The sequence below is a fragment of the Psammomys obesus genome, unplaced genomic scaffold (assembly GCF_907164565.1).
Source record: "Psammomys obesus unplaced genomic scaffold, mPsaObe1.curated_primary_1811, whole genome shotgun sequence".
Classification (NCBI taxonomy): Eukaryota; Metazoa; Chordata; class Mammalia; order Rodentia; family Muridae; genus Psammomys; species Psammomys obesus.
Genome location: NW_026596240.1, coordinates 7,177,772 through 7,191,816, shown reverse-complemented (window position 1 = coordinate 7,191,816; position 14,045 = coordinate 7,177,772). Strand labels below are relative to the sequence as shown.

At 39.8% G+C, this 14,045-nt stretch overlaps 1 protein-coding gene and 1 pseudogene across 2 annotated transcripts in view; both read left to right on the top strand.

The window, feature by feature from the left end:
* Ctnna2 (catenin alpha 2) overlaps positions 1 to 14,045 on the top strand; it is a 1,158,760-nt gene that overhangs the window by 245,413 nt on the left and 899,302 nt on the right. The window lies entirely within an intron of this gene.
* On the top strand, positions 11,834 to 12,043 carry LOC129668467 (40S ribosomal protein S29-like; annotated as a pseudogene).

Here is a 14,045-nt window from a genome sequence, read left to right as displayed (position 1 = left end):
AAGGAAGGAAGGAAGGAAGGAAGGAAGGAAGGAAGGAAGGAAGGAAGGAAGGAAGAAGAAAAAAGAGGGGTAGGGAGGAATAGAAGAAAGATGGGAGGAAAGAAAAAAGAAGTTAGAAAAGTAGTTGATTGTTACTTCCTAAAGAGTGTGTTGAAAGCTAAACATTCCAGGTGTGGTGGTTTAAATAAAAATGGCCCCCATAGATATGAATGTTTAAATGCTTTCGGAGTGGTGTGAGGAGATAGAGCCTTATTGAAGTATGTGTGGCCTTGTTAGAGGGTGGAGGTGGGTGGGCTTTGATGTTTCAGTAGCTCAAGTCAGGCCCATTGGCTCACTCTCTCTTCCTGCTGCCTAACAATCTGGATGTAGAACTCTCAGCTACCTCTCCAGCACCATGTCTGCCCGCCACAATACTTTCCTTCATGATGACAATGTACTAAATCTCAGAATTGTAAGCCAGCCTCAATTATGTTTTCTTCTTTAAGAGTTGTCTTGTCATGTTGTCTCATTTTAGTAATAGACCATTGACTAAGACTCCAAGTTTATGAAAATCAGATAGAACCAGAAAACACCTCGTGCAGACACATGATTCATGTGTGCTTACCACAACAAATGAAGGTAAACAGAAACACAGTTCTTCCAAGTTCCACGATTGTGGTGGTAGCAATGGGAAGCAAAACAGAAAACTAAATGCTACAAACATTGCAAAAATGAGTCAATAAATTTCCCCCATTTCTTGAAAGGAATTAAGAGTAAACATTGGCTCTTGGATGGGCCATAGGCAAATGATTGGGAGGTCTTAAGGGACAGCAGGACCAGAGTTGAAACCAGTTGTATGGTAGACATTGATGAATGAGGAGCCTTTCCTAACAGATGGTAATGCCATAGGGACGGGGCATTGGCAAAACAAGGGGATTTGTAAGTCTCTGAAGTTGATAAATGAATCTCTCAGAGATGTAACATTCCTTTGGTAAGTGCTATTAGATGACAAAGAGTGGAGAGATGAAGGTACGCTTTGGGAAGAAAGCCCACATTTGGAATTGAAAATGGGATATAAATAAATTAGAAAGGGGAAGCTGCCATGAAATGTGAAAAGAAACATTCAGAATTCTAAAATCTGAAGAACTGGGACTTGTAATAAAAGAGACAGTGATCCATCTGCACCCTTAGGATCCTGTCAACATGTTGGACTTTTCTGTCACTGCAGACCATAGACACTTTAGATTTTGCCAGAAAGGTGGTATCTGTAACATTTAAAATTGAATTTTATGAAAGCAATAAAGACAGTAGCAAAAATGAAGGCATGTGGCAGATAGAGCAAGGAGATCTGGGCAGGCTGCCTAGCCAAATAAATGTGCTTTAAGCCAGAGGATCACTGGGAGACATGTCAAAGAAGGCGCCAGACACTGACCTTGAATGTCTACATGTATATGTTCCTAAATCACACACACAAGCGCGCGCGCACACACACACACACACATGCACACACACTTATGTCCATACCATACACAAAAGAAGCAAAGGGGGAGCAAGGGTAGATGTTGAAGAAAAGAGAGTAGATGGTAAAGTAACTGAGCCTTGCAGGAAAGCTAAGTAGACTTGATTCTATCACTCTTGAACTATTTACTGTACTTGTTTCTTTTTGCTCCTGTAGACATAAATAACTAAGTGTGTGCTACCTTGTATCTTTTAGGAGACTAATATAGTACCTACCACTCAGTGGCACTTAATAGATGCATTTGATGATTGCCAAGGAACAGAAGGAAAGAAATAGAGGAATAATGGAGAAACATTAAGAGAAAACGTTGAGTATAATTGTCCTTGTTTATATTTTACAGCCTAATTTAGAAAGAAGGGGAAGCCATAAGTGTAAACGGAAAGGAAAAGGCCTTGAGTGGGGCGACACAAGATCCATGATGAATGTGTCAAATAAGGAGAGACAAAGTCTAGAGAGGCTTTGCCCTGAGGAGGCAGTTCTGTCGATCTCCACCACACACATAAAGCTGGACTGAGTAGTGTTCTTTTGTAATCTCAGTGCCCCTATGGCAAGATGGCAGCCCTGTAGGCTCACGGCCAACACGTCTATGTAAGTACTAGCAAATATAAAATAAAGGCCCTGTGCCAAGTAAGGCAGATGGAAAAAAACCCACATCTGAGGTTTTTTCGTTAACTTCTACATGTAAACCCAAATGAATGTGAACTCATACACAAATGTACACACACACACACACACACACACACACACACACACACACATGATTTTATAGAAAAAAATGGGTTATATCTGTTAGATGAAATTCTCTGATTATTTTGAATAGTGATGAGTATGGATGTTATGAGCCACAGATACTTGTTCTTTGGACAGGTCTAATAACTGTGTTTGTCACTGGCAACTATTTAACTTTTCCATCTGATTGTGTGTATTGTGTGTGTTTCTGAAAAAAAACTGATACTATTCTTTCCTCCGACATAGTTGAAAAGATCAATTTATAACAAGTTTAATCACCATTGTCTATGAATCTTTTGTTTCCTCAAGGTATAGCAGCATCTTCCAGAATCTTCTTAGATTTGAAGTAGATGCATAAGCTGTACTTTGAATAATAACAATAATTGTTCTCACCATTTTTTTCAATACCACTCAGTGGTGCCACATAGCCTCTGGTTCTGTTCCTCTGGTTCTGTGCATTAGAAGAGCAGAACTTCTCCTTGGCCTTCCATTATTGTATCTCCACTTCCTCACACCTCAACATTTTCATGGCCCACTCCATATTTGGGCAATTGCAAATCAAAAGCATTAAGAAATATCCCTGACATCAGGGAGGCGATACTAAGTCTTGTGTGACTGTGACCTCCCATTAGTGGTGAAATCTTGGTTCAAAGTGACAGAGGTGCTGGTAAAAACTGGTGTGTTCATGGGGCTGCTTTCTAACACAAGGTGATGGTGCAACATTCCATTACTTATGCCAAAGCCCTTGGCTTTTCTCTTGTTTGAACTAATCTTTCATGTAAACTGACAAATTGATATAAATTGGCTGTTTATTTTATTCTACCCAGTCAACAGCTACTTGATGACAATTAACCAATGTATGAAGTCACAGGAAGTAAAACAGGAAGGGAAAACAAAACCCTTCATGCCCTCAAGAATATGTAAGATTGTCTGTTTATGACCTAACAATTCCCTCTTGTTTGCTGGCTGTTGATGGAATGGGGTGATTCAAGTGAAACTTGCCTAGTATCATTTGTGTGGCCTGGATAGCTGAGAGCTGGTCAGATCCGGGTCAAGGAGATCCCACTACCATATGGTTCTGCCATTCTACCTCAAACTTTTCTGCAAATGGGTAAATTACCCATATGGAAGGAATTTCCTCCTGTGGCTGCACTTTCTACAGGGATGGGCATTTCTGAGGAGGAGAAGTGGATGCATTGCTAAGATGATGCTGTTCCTTTTTCATGTGTCCCTTTTTTCTAGTGCTTTGAGCTTCTACTTTTCCTTCTCCTAATGCTGGTAGCTCATTGTGCTTTATTTGATGTGTTGTGTGCCTGCTCTTTCGCCAAGTGCCTGGCTGCCCATTTAGATATAGTACATTGCCATTGTTTAGAATGTGCTTCTATTGCCGTAGTGTGAAATTCCCTTGCTGGATGGGAGTATAGCTTCCATTCCACTAAGTTCATTACTTTGAACATCGGTTTTGCTGCATGTAAATATCCTGTTTTGAAAAATTATCCTACTCAAATACAGTGGCATTAGAAATTGTTATGGGGTTGGTCAGAAAATGCTCAAAAATGTTCAAACATCTTACATGAAGTAGTACACACAGGGCTTTACACTTAGCCTGTGCCTATCACCCCCCCTTCATCATTCAGGTTGTTTTCACATCATTGTGATGCCCGATACACTGTATTGTATCGCATTGTTAGGCTGAATTACTTGTGGGGAGTAACTGCAGTAGTATAGGATTGCACGTGCTCGGTACAGGTAAAGCTAATCACAAATGTTTTTGAACAATTATTTGAATCCACAGATTCTAAAGCTTCAAACATGGAGTACCAACTTTAAGGTAGGAAAGTGGCCATGTGTGGGAGCCTAGAACATTGAAGCAGGGGAGTACTGTGCCACGGAAGCTAACTAAACTGTAAAAGATGTAGATAACAACACAGCACATGGAGCCTTCTTCAGATTAGGCATGCAAAGAGCTTGGATGTTCGGATGTGTCGCCACAGCCCTGCAGGTGTGCTGCTGTGTCTCTCTGTTTATGGCTTCCTCCCCTTGCAAAGAGAGTCTTCTTGTTGCAGCTGTTTCTTAGAGCGAATTTCATAGACAACATATATCAGAATCCTAGGATCTAACAGACGATGTGTATAAAAACTAAGTTTATAGCTTCACCATAAACTCAGATTAGGAGGCCATAGAAATCTTTACTTCCGGGTAGTGTTTCCAAGTGAGTTCCAAGCTTCCACGGTTTGACAGTAACAGTAACAAGAGTTTAATATCTATCTATGAATATCATCTTTTATTCACAATCACTTAAAATTTCATTTATTTTTATTGAGAATCCCACACATGAGTATAATGTGTTTTGTTCAAACACCATCTTTAATTAATGTAGATCTGTTGATGAGGGCATGTGTATGTGCATATTCATGTGTGAGGTAGCATATGTATGTGCAGGTCCACAGGCATGTTTGTACATGCTTATGTAGAGGCCAGAGGTGAACCTCCTATGTTGCTCCTTAGGGACTATCTACAATGGTTTTTAGGCAAGTTCTCTCACTGGCTTAGAGCTTAAAAATTTGTATAGGCTGGGTGGCCAGGAAGCTATCTGCCTCTCTTGGCTTCCCCACCACTGGGATTACATGTGTGTAGCACTGTTCCCAGCTTTTGACTTTCAATGGGAATGCTGGAAATAAAGCTCAGGTCTTTGTACTGCTTTCATGGCAAGCAGTTTTTCAGCCCTGTGTCCATCTTGGTTTTTTTTTTTTTTTTTTTTAAGTGATGCAGTCAGCACTGTAGTTATAGTGGTACATTTTTTTAAAAATTTTTTCCTTTATTAATTGCACTTTATTTACATTGTATCCCCCCTGTGGTTCTCTCCCTCCTCCCGTCCCAATCCCTCTCTTCCTCCACCTTCTGCATGCATGCCCCTCCCCAAGTCCACTGATAGGGGAGGACTTCTTTTTTTTTTTTTTTTCCTTCTGATCCTAGTCAATTAGGCCTCATCAGGAGTGGCTGCATTGTCATCTTCTGTGGCCTGGTAATGCTGCTTCCCCCTCAGGGGGAGGAAATTAAAGAGCAGGCCAATCAGTTCATGTCAGAGATAGTCCCTGTTTCTATTACAATGGAACCCACATGGATACTGAACTGCCATGGGCTGCATCTGTGCAGAGGTCTTAGGTTATCTCCATGCATAGTCCTTGGTTAGAATATCAGTCTCAGGAAAGACCCCTTTGCTCAGATTTTTTGGTTCTGTTGCTATCCCTGTGGAGTTCTTGTCCTCTCCAGATTTTACTGTTTCCCACTTCTTTCCTGAGATTCCCTGCACTCTGCCCAAAGGTTTCCCATAAGTCTCAGCACCTGCACTGATAGTCTGCAGGGCAGAGCCTTTCAGAGGTCCTCTGCGTCAGGCTCCTGACTTGTTCCCTCTTTTCTCCTTCTTCTGATGTCCATCCTCTTTGCCTTTCTGGATAGGAATTGAGCATTTTAGCAAGAGTCCTCCCTCTTGATTAGTTTCTTTAGATGTACAGATTTTAGTAGGTTTATCCTATATTATATGTCTATATGAATGAGTATATACCGTGTGCATCTTTCTGCTTCTGGGATAGGTCACTCAGGATGATCTTTTCCAGATCCCACCATTTACCTGCAAATTTCATGAAACTCAGAATAGCTAAAACAATTCTCTACAGTCAAAGATCTTCAAGAGGTATCTCCATTCCTGATTTCAAGCTGTACTATAGAGCAACAATACTAAAAACTGCATGATACTGGCGTAGAAACAGACTGGTGGATCAATGGAATCGAATAGAAGACCCTGACCTAAATCCACACACTTACGGACACCTGATTTTTGACAAAGATGCCAAATCCATTCAATGGGAAAAAAATGATAGTATCTTCAACAAATGGTGCTGGTCCAACTACTACATGCTGGTCTACTACTTCTACATGTAACATGAATGTCTACATGTAGAAAAATGAAAATAGATCCATACTTATCACCCTGCACAAAACTAAAGTCCAAGTGGATCAAAGACCTCAACATAAAACCAGATACTCTAAATCAGTTAGAGGAAAAAGTGGGGAAGAGCCTAGAACTCATTGGCACAGGAGACAACTTCCTGAACAGAACACCAACAGCACAGGCTCTAAGAGCAACAATCAATAAATACAGTGGTACTTTATTGATCTAGTGAATGATTCTCTTGCCTGAGACTCTGGGCTTTAATCCCCAGAGCCATAAACAGAAAAACAAACGAAAAAGTCAAAACCACAGAAACAAAACAAATCTCAACAATCCACGCTGTACCAAAGAAAGAAATGACTTTCAAGAAGTTTTCACCTCAGAAGTTTAAAATGAAGCCTAAATATGCATGCATTGTTGGAGGGAAAGGCTGGGCATGAAGATACCATGAGAGCTGCATTCCTGTGAAAATGCCACATGCCTTTGAATTCACCTTAATGCAAATATTAACAGTTACTAGGATTTTACTGTTTCATATTTTATTAAATACAGCACATTGCATTTCAGTTTTACTTAGTTCAGGGCCCAGGTGTATTTGATGTCCACAAAGAGAAAGAACCCTTAATTATTCTTTCACTTCTGCCTCTTCTCCAGCCCCTGGCTTTGGGAAAGCTGCAGTCTTGCAGCAAAAAATAACAACAGTTATTCCTGCTTATTAAGACTGCTGCTCCAAGTGTCATATTTTGTTTATGTTCTCTCAGAGTCATTGTACTAACCGTCAGAAGCATTACTGTTCATATTCTTTAGTCAATGACACTATTCTGATAGATCACCTGTACATAATTTCAAAAAGTGTGCCTAAGGGTTGGCTTCGCACAAGCACTATTTTATGTGCTGCATACATAAAATAAAGAAAACATGACTTGGCTTTGGCAATATTGCACTCAGAAGTGAGACACAAAATCTAGTAAAACATAAAACCAGACACATTAAATCAGCTAGAAAAAAAAGTGGCGAATACCCTAAAACTCATTGGTACAGGAGAAAACTTCCTGAACAGAACACCAACAGCACAGGCTCTAAGAGCAACAATCAATAAATGGGACCTCATGAAACTGAAAAGCTTCTGTAAAGCAAAGGACACCGTCATCAAAACAAAGTGACTGCCTACAGATTGGGAAAGAATCTTCACCAACCCTTTATCTGACAGAGGACTCATATCCAGTATATATAAAGAACTAAACAAGCTGAAAAGCAGCAAACCAAGTAATCCACTTAAAAAATGGGGAGCAGAGCTAAACAAAGAATTCTCTGTAGAGGAATATCGAATGGCAGAGAAGCACTTAAAGAAATGCTCAACCTCATTAGCCATTAGGGAAATGCAAATCAAAACAACTCTGAGATTTCACCTTACACCCATCAGAATGGCCAAGATCAAAAACTCAAGTGACAACACATGCTAGAGAGGTTGCGGAGAAAAGGGAACCCTTCTCCACTGCTGGTGGGAATGTAAACTTGTACAACCACTCTGGAAAGCAATCTGGCGCTTTCTCAGACAACTAGGAATAGCGCTTCCTCATGATCCAGCCATACCACTCCTAGGCATATACCCAAAAGAGACTCAAGTACACAAAAAGGACATTTGCTTAACCATGTTTGTAGCAGCTTTATTTGTAATAGCCAGAAGCTGGAAACAGCCCAGATGCCCCTCAACTGAAGAATGGATGCAGAAACTGTGGTACATCTCTACAATGGAGTATTACTCAGCAATGAAAAATAAGGAAATCATGAAATTTGCAGGTAAATGGTGGGACCTGGAAAGGATCATCCTGAGTGAGTTGTCCCAGAAGCAAAAAGACACGCATGGTATATACTCACTCATATAAACATACAACATAGAATAAACCCACTAAAATCTGTACATCTAAACAAACTAAACAAAAGAGAGGACCCTAACTAAAAATCCTCAATCCCCATCCTGAAAGGCAAAGAGGAAGGACATCAGAAGAAAAAGAAAACAGGAAACAACCTAGGAACCTGCCACGGAGGGCCTCAGAAAGCATCTGCCATGCAGACTGTCAAAGCAGATGCTGAGACTGATGGCCAACTGTCGAGCAGAGTGAATGGAATTTTATATAAGAAGTGGGAAATACTAAGAACTGGAGAGGACAGGAACTCCACAAGGAGAGCAACAGAACAAGAAAATTTGAACACAGGGAATTTCCCAGAGACTCATACTCCAACAAAGGACTACTCATGGAGATAACCTAGAACCCTGACAATGCAGCCACTTCTGATGAGAACTGATAGACTAAGATCAGAAAGAAGAGGAGAACCTCCCCTATCAGTGGACTTGGGGAGGGGCATGCATGCGGAAAGGGGGGGAGGGTGGGACCGGGAGGGGAGGAGGGAGGGGCTTATGGGGGGATACAAAATGAATAAAGTGTAATTAATAAAAGTTAAAAAAAAAAAACTAGTAAAACCTGTATGGGTTGGTGATTTCTGACTGTATAACTATGGTTTGTGAAATAGCCAAAAGCTTAACACATGAAAGAGATGGAAATTTTAACATGTTGAACTTGTTATTAAACAAAGCAGAGGGGAAGACAAATGGCTCATAATGGTGGAAAGAGGGAACCAGTTCCTCAAAGCTGTCCTCTGACCTCCATATGAATGCTATGCCTTGTATACTCCCAAGTTCCCATGCACATGTTATTTACACACACTATTACAATATCAAAAAAAGCAAAAAATTAGAAAATACTAATAAAATTAAGCCACACTCTGGGAGAAAATATTTGTCCCTAATTCTCTGATGGCAATGATGTGTATTTGAAATACACAAAATACTCTCAAAATTCAACAATGTTCAAAAACAACCTAAATCAAAAACTGAAGGAATGACTAAAACAGACATCTCATTAGAAACAATGAGCAGGTGGAAAATAGGCATAGAAAAATATCCCTTAATTTTGCTGATTGGTGGCAGGATACAGATATAAGCAGTGGGATTTTACTTTTTTTTTCCTCCCACAATAATTAAGATCCCTGGAACAGGGGAAGGCACGTGCTGGCAGAGGTGTGGAGTGACAGATTCTTTAATCATGAGGCTATCAGATGGCATGGTCATGCTTTCTGGAACATATTCTGGAATTTGTGGGGGGAAAAATGATAGTGAAAGTGCTATGCAGCTCTGGATATTAACTTCTTGATTTTCAAATGTTTATGTACATAAGAATATCTACACATGTCCCATTATTTCCATCAACTTTTTATTTTAGAATTATAGAAAAATTTCAAAGACAGGACTAAAAGTTATTATATGCTTTTCCTTATTATTTTTCCTCGTTGCTAATACCTGATGCCCTAGTGGTTCGTTTGTCACAATTTTGAATCAATATTGATGTCTCATTATTTGAAGTAAGCTCCGTATGAAAAAAAAAAGCATAAAAACAAACTGTGGGTGGAGATGCTTAGCAGAAGTGGCAAGAATAATGCAAGCACTGATGAGGTTTTATTTTATGGCTGACTTATTGGAGTTATGAGGCATAAGAGGCAATGAATTATAGATCTGTATGGATGCAATTCCTAAGTATAGTTTAGAATGCCCCTGAAAGGTCTGTTTCTTCTAACACTCTTTATTCAGATATAAATTTGTCAGTCTAAGTAAAGATGTTCTATTCACAAAAAAAGAGTAAAGGTAGGAGAGACTTGGATATTCAAAGTAAGAAAAAGAAAGATGGAAGTCTATGTAAAGCAAGAGAAAAAAATTAATGTCAGAGATTGGGTACTGCTAAGAAAGTGATTAAGGCTCGCAGACATGAAAAGATAAGTGTCTTCTGCAGAGCCGTGCATCCTAGAGAGGGTGGTAGGGAAATGAGTAGCTTTGCAGTAGAGCCATTTTCAGATTCCACCTCTTTCCAGGGCACCTGTGCTGTGTGACTTGGTGAGTTCACCTCTCTGTGTCCGAGTTTTCAGAAGCTCACTGTCACCCAGTCCTACATACACCCTCAGATACAATGGGAAGATGAGCCAGTGAGGTCTTAGGACATGACAATCCTGGGAAGTCTTGAGAAATCCAGTGCCATGACCTTTACCATTCTCATCATTGCCATTGTTCTGACTACTGTCGTGAATCTAGACTGTTTGCTACCCTTTCTAGATGATTGCAAAGATTGTTCAAAGATTATTTTTCATGTTAAGATTCTACAGTATTTTAGGCAGATCACTTATTCAAATAATTTTCACTTAATTATTTTTATTTGATTCGATTTTTTGTTTTTTTGTTTGTTTGTTTGGTTAGTTGGTTTGGTTTTGTAGTGCTGGGGTTTGAATATAGAGCCTGACAAATGCTAGGCAAACACACTACCATGGACATCTATCCTCAAACACATTTGCTCCATTTGTAATTCACCTTGTTTGAAGGAAAATGCTTAAGCCAACCACCTGATCCCAGGATACACAAAAGAAAGCACCGCGTCTTAACACATAAAGAAACTTGATCATTAAGGGCTTTCTGGGTAAGCGAAGTCTGTAATTCAATCAAACAATGGATTTGACATAACATTGTGACTAATAGGAGGATGCGGTTTCCAAGATGAAGCAGGCTCAGCCATGCTTCTCTAATTATGATCTATGTCAGTAACTTGATACAAGGCAGGCTGTTTTCATTAGGTCTAGACCCCTCTGAAAGGGGGACGTTAGTGAGCATGCTTCTAAATTAGACTGCTTTTAGCTAAGCAAATAAATGATGCAGAAAAAAATCCTCTTCAAACCATTCTGCATTCTGCTAAGTGCTTGCTAATGCAAAGTCCCAGAGGACCACAGTCTGGATCGAAATACAATCAATACAATAATTCATGGAGAAGCCACCCCAGCTTTGCAGGGCTGAGCAGAACTCTTTGACTTCCGTGGCTGAACAAGGACTTCCAAATAAAATAGAAGAGAAATTGACAGACAAGAAAGGAGGAATGGTAGGATAGAGTTGGAAAGGAAACTTGCCTCTTTTTGAAGTTCCTGACAATGCATGTTTGAGTTCCTGTTTTCCCAGTTAAACAGAAAATAGAATGTTATTTCTCCCAGACAACAGTCTCTCCTCTGGGCTTCTGGTATTTTCTTATGCTGTGCTTTAGAGAATGCTGCTGAGATGATGATCTTAGCCTCAAATTTCCAGTGCCTTCATTGCTATGGAACAGTGCCAAGGGCATACAGTTATGTTGTATGTGAAAATATACAGAAAACCTTACCTAAATGAAGTACTGAAAGCATAGGCCTGTGGTGCCACTTCTGGCTTCTCTACAGGGGTACTTCAAGTCTAACTCATTTATTCTTGGTTGGAGAGTGCCTTAACAATTGAGCTAACTCCCAAGACTCCTTCATTGCCTTTTTAAAAATTATTTATTGTGTTTTGAATTATGTGTGTATGTGAATATGAGTTCAGGTTTCCGTAGAAGCCAGAACAGGGCATCATATTGTCTGGGGCTCGAATTAGAGAGGATTGTGAGCCCCCTCAACTGGGTGCTGGAAGTTAAACTCAGATTCTCTAAAAGAACAGCAAGCACTCTTCATCACTGAGGCACCTCCCCAGACCCCATCATCACCTTTTTAAAATAACAAAAATTTGCCTTTTTCTTCCTTGGCTGTCTGAAGGCAAAATGGGTCACCAGCAGCTCTACTGAAGTCACCTGCAGAAGTTTGGCTAGGTTTTTGGCCCCTGCCATGCATGCTTTAATCACCATGGTCAGATCCAGAAACATGGGCTGAACATATGCCGTCAGTGTTTCTGTCAGTATGCGGAGGACATAGGCTTCATTAAGTTGGGCTAAGTGACCTTTAATGGATCATTCAAGCCTGTCTACCCAGTGAAACTGATGATCTTTGTACATAAAGAATAAAAAAGTGAAGACCTTCAAAAAAAAAAAAAAAAAAAAAAAGAAAAACAAAGTTTTGTTTAGTAGTATTGACATTTATAAAACCCTCGGAACTTGTTCTGTATTAGATTGTGATGCTGTTTGTTACTCCTTGTACTGATTCTATTATAGAGCCCTGGTGTGGTTTCATAGAGGAGTATTTATGGGACGAAAGGTCAGAAGTATTAAATATTTACATTCATTAGAATATGATCTTTTGATATAGGCTGAAGGAAGGGGGATTTATTGGTTTATTTCTAATCACAGGCTTTATGAACTTACTGCTTGGGTAATTTCTTAAATGTCACAATTAAAAATACTAACCTATTTATCTATGGGCTTTTATTGATAAGGTATCAGCCATCTCTATTGTCACCTAATAAATTTAAAATATGGCCTTTAAATCAGAAATTGAAATGTATCGTCTTGAATTATATCATCAAGAGAGTGTCCCCCTCTCAAGCTCGGAGCTCCAAATAGCCAGGGATGCTCATCCCCATAGATTAACCTCCTGAGAGCTGCTAAGTGATATGTTTGTCTCCTTCAGTAGAGACAGAGAAAGGGCCTCACTACTCTGTGTTGCTCTGAAACACTTCCACATCTGCTTTTAATTTCTCATCTATGAAACAAAAAATTAAATTGTTCTTTAATATCTCCTTAATTTAGGTCTGTTTTTTTTTGTGTGTGTGTGTGTGTGCATGTGTGCATGTATTTGCATGTGTGTTTCAAGAAGGCCAACAGTGCTGCCCATGTAACTATAGAGGCCAGAAGAGAACCTTAGTCATATTTCCTAGGAAAATATATATTTCCTTTCTTCCTTCCTTCCTTTCTTTTTTTTTATTTTTATTTTTAGTTACAATTTGTTAACTCTGTGTCCCAGCTGTATCCTGCTTTCTTTCTTTCTTTCTTTCTTTCTTTCTTTCTTTCTTTCTTTCTTTCTTTCTTTCTTTCTTTCTTCCTTCCTTCCTTCCTTCCTTCCTTCCTTCCTTCCTTCCTTCCTTCCTTCCTTTTGGATTGCTGTTTTTGTTTATATTTTAGTATTTTTAATTTTAATTTTTATTAATTACACTTTATTCATTTTGTATCCCCCCTGAAGCTCCCTCCCCTCCTCCCCTCCCAGTCCTACCCGTCCTCTCCCTTCTCCATGCATGCCCCTCCCCAAGTCCACTGATAGGGGAGGTCTTCTTCTCCTTCTTCTGATCCTAGTCTATCAGGTCTCATCAGGACTGGCTGCATTGTCACATTGTCTTCCTCTGTGGCCTGGTAAGGCTGCTTCTCCCTCGTGTGAAGGTGATCAAAGAGAAGGCCAATCCATTCATGTCAGATATAGTCTTTCTTTTTTCTTTTCTTTTCTTTTTTCTTCTCTTCTCTTCTCTTCTTTTCTTTCTTTCTTTTCTTTTTTTTTTTTTAAGTGGGACATCTCACTGACCTGGAAACTGACCAGAGGATCTTAGAGATTTGCTTGTCTCTCCTTTATCAGTGATTGGGTATTTTTATAGATTCTAGAGATTAAACTCTGATCTTTGTGCCAGCAAGTCAAGAACTGCACTGACTGAACCAATCTCCCCAGTCCACCTTCTTTACTTTTTAAAGATCAGTGTTCTAGATGAACCATGTCGTCTGTAAGTTTCTTGTTCATATAGTGCTAAAAGTTAGAATTGTAATGTTAATAACTCTCAGCTAGGTGGCCATCCAAAAGATATACCTGTGGAATCAGGAAGATGAAAGACAGAGATGAGTTGGGGGCTCTGCAGCACTTATAGATGCTGGGTGTGGGGAGAATTCACCAGTGGTTCAGAACTGGTGTTCAGAACTTACCTCTGCTTCCTCAACAAATGTAAGTGCATAGGAATCTGGAGGGGCAGCCTAAGGCCCAAGAGGATGACCGAGATGGTGAGGTTTTCACTCTGGGGAAATGTGATGGGAGAATATAAGAGACTACCAACTACCCTGTGAA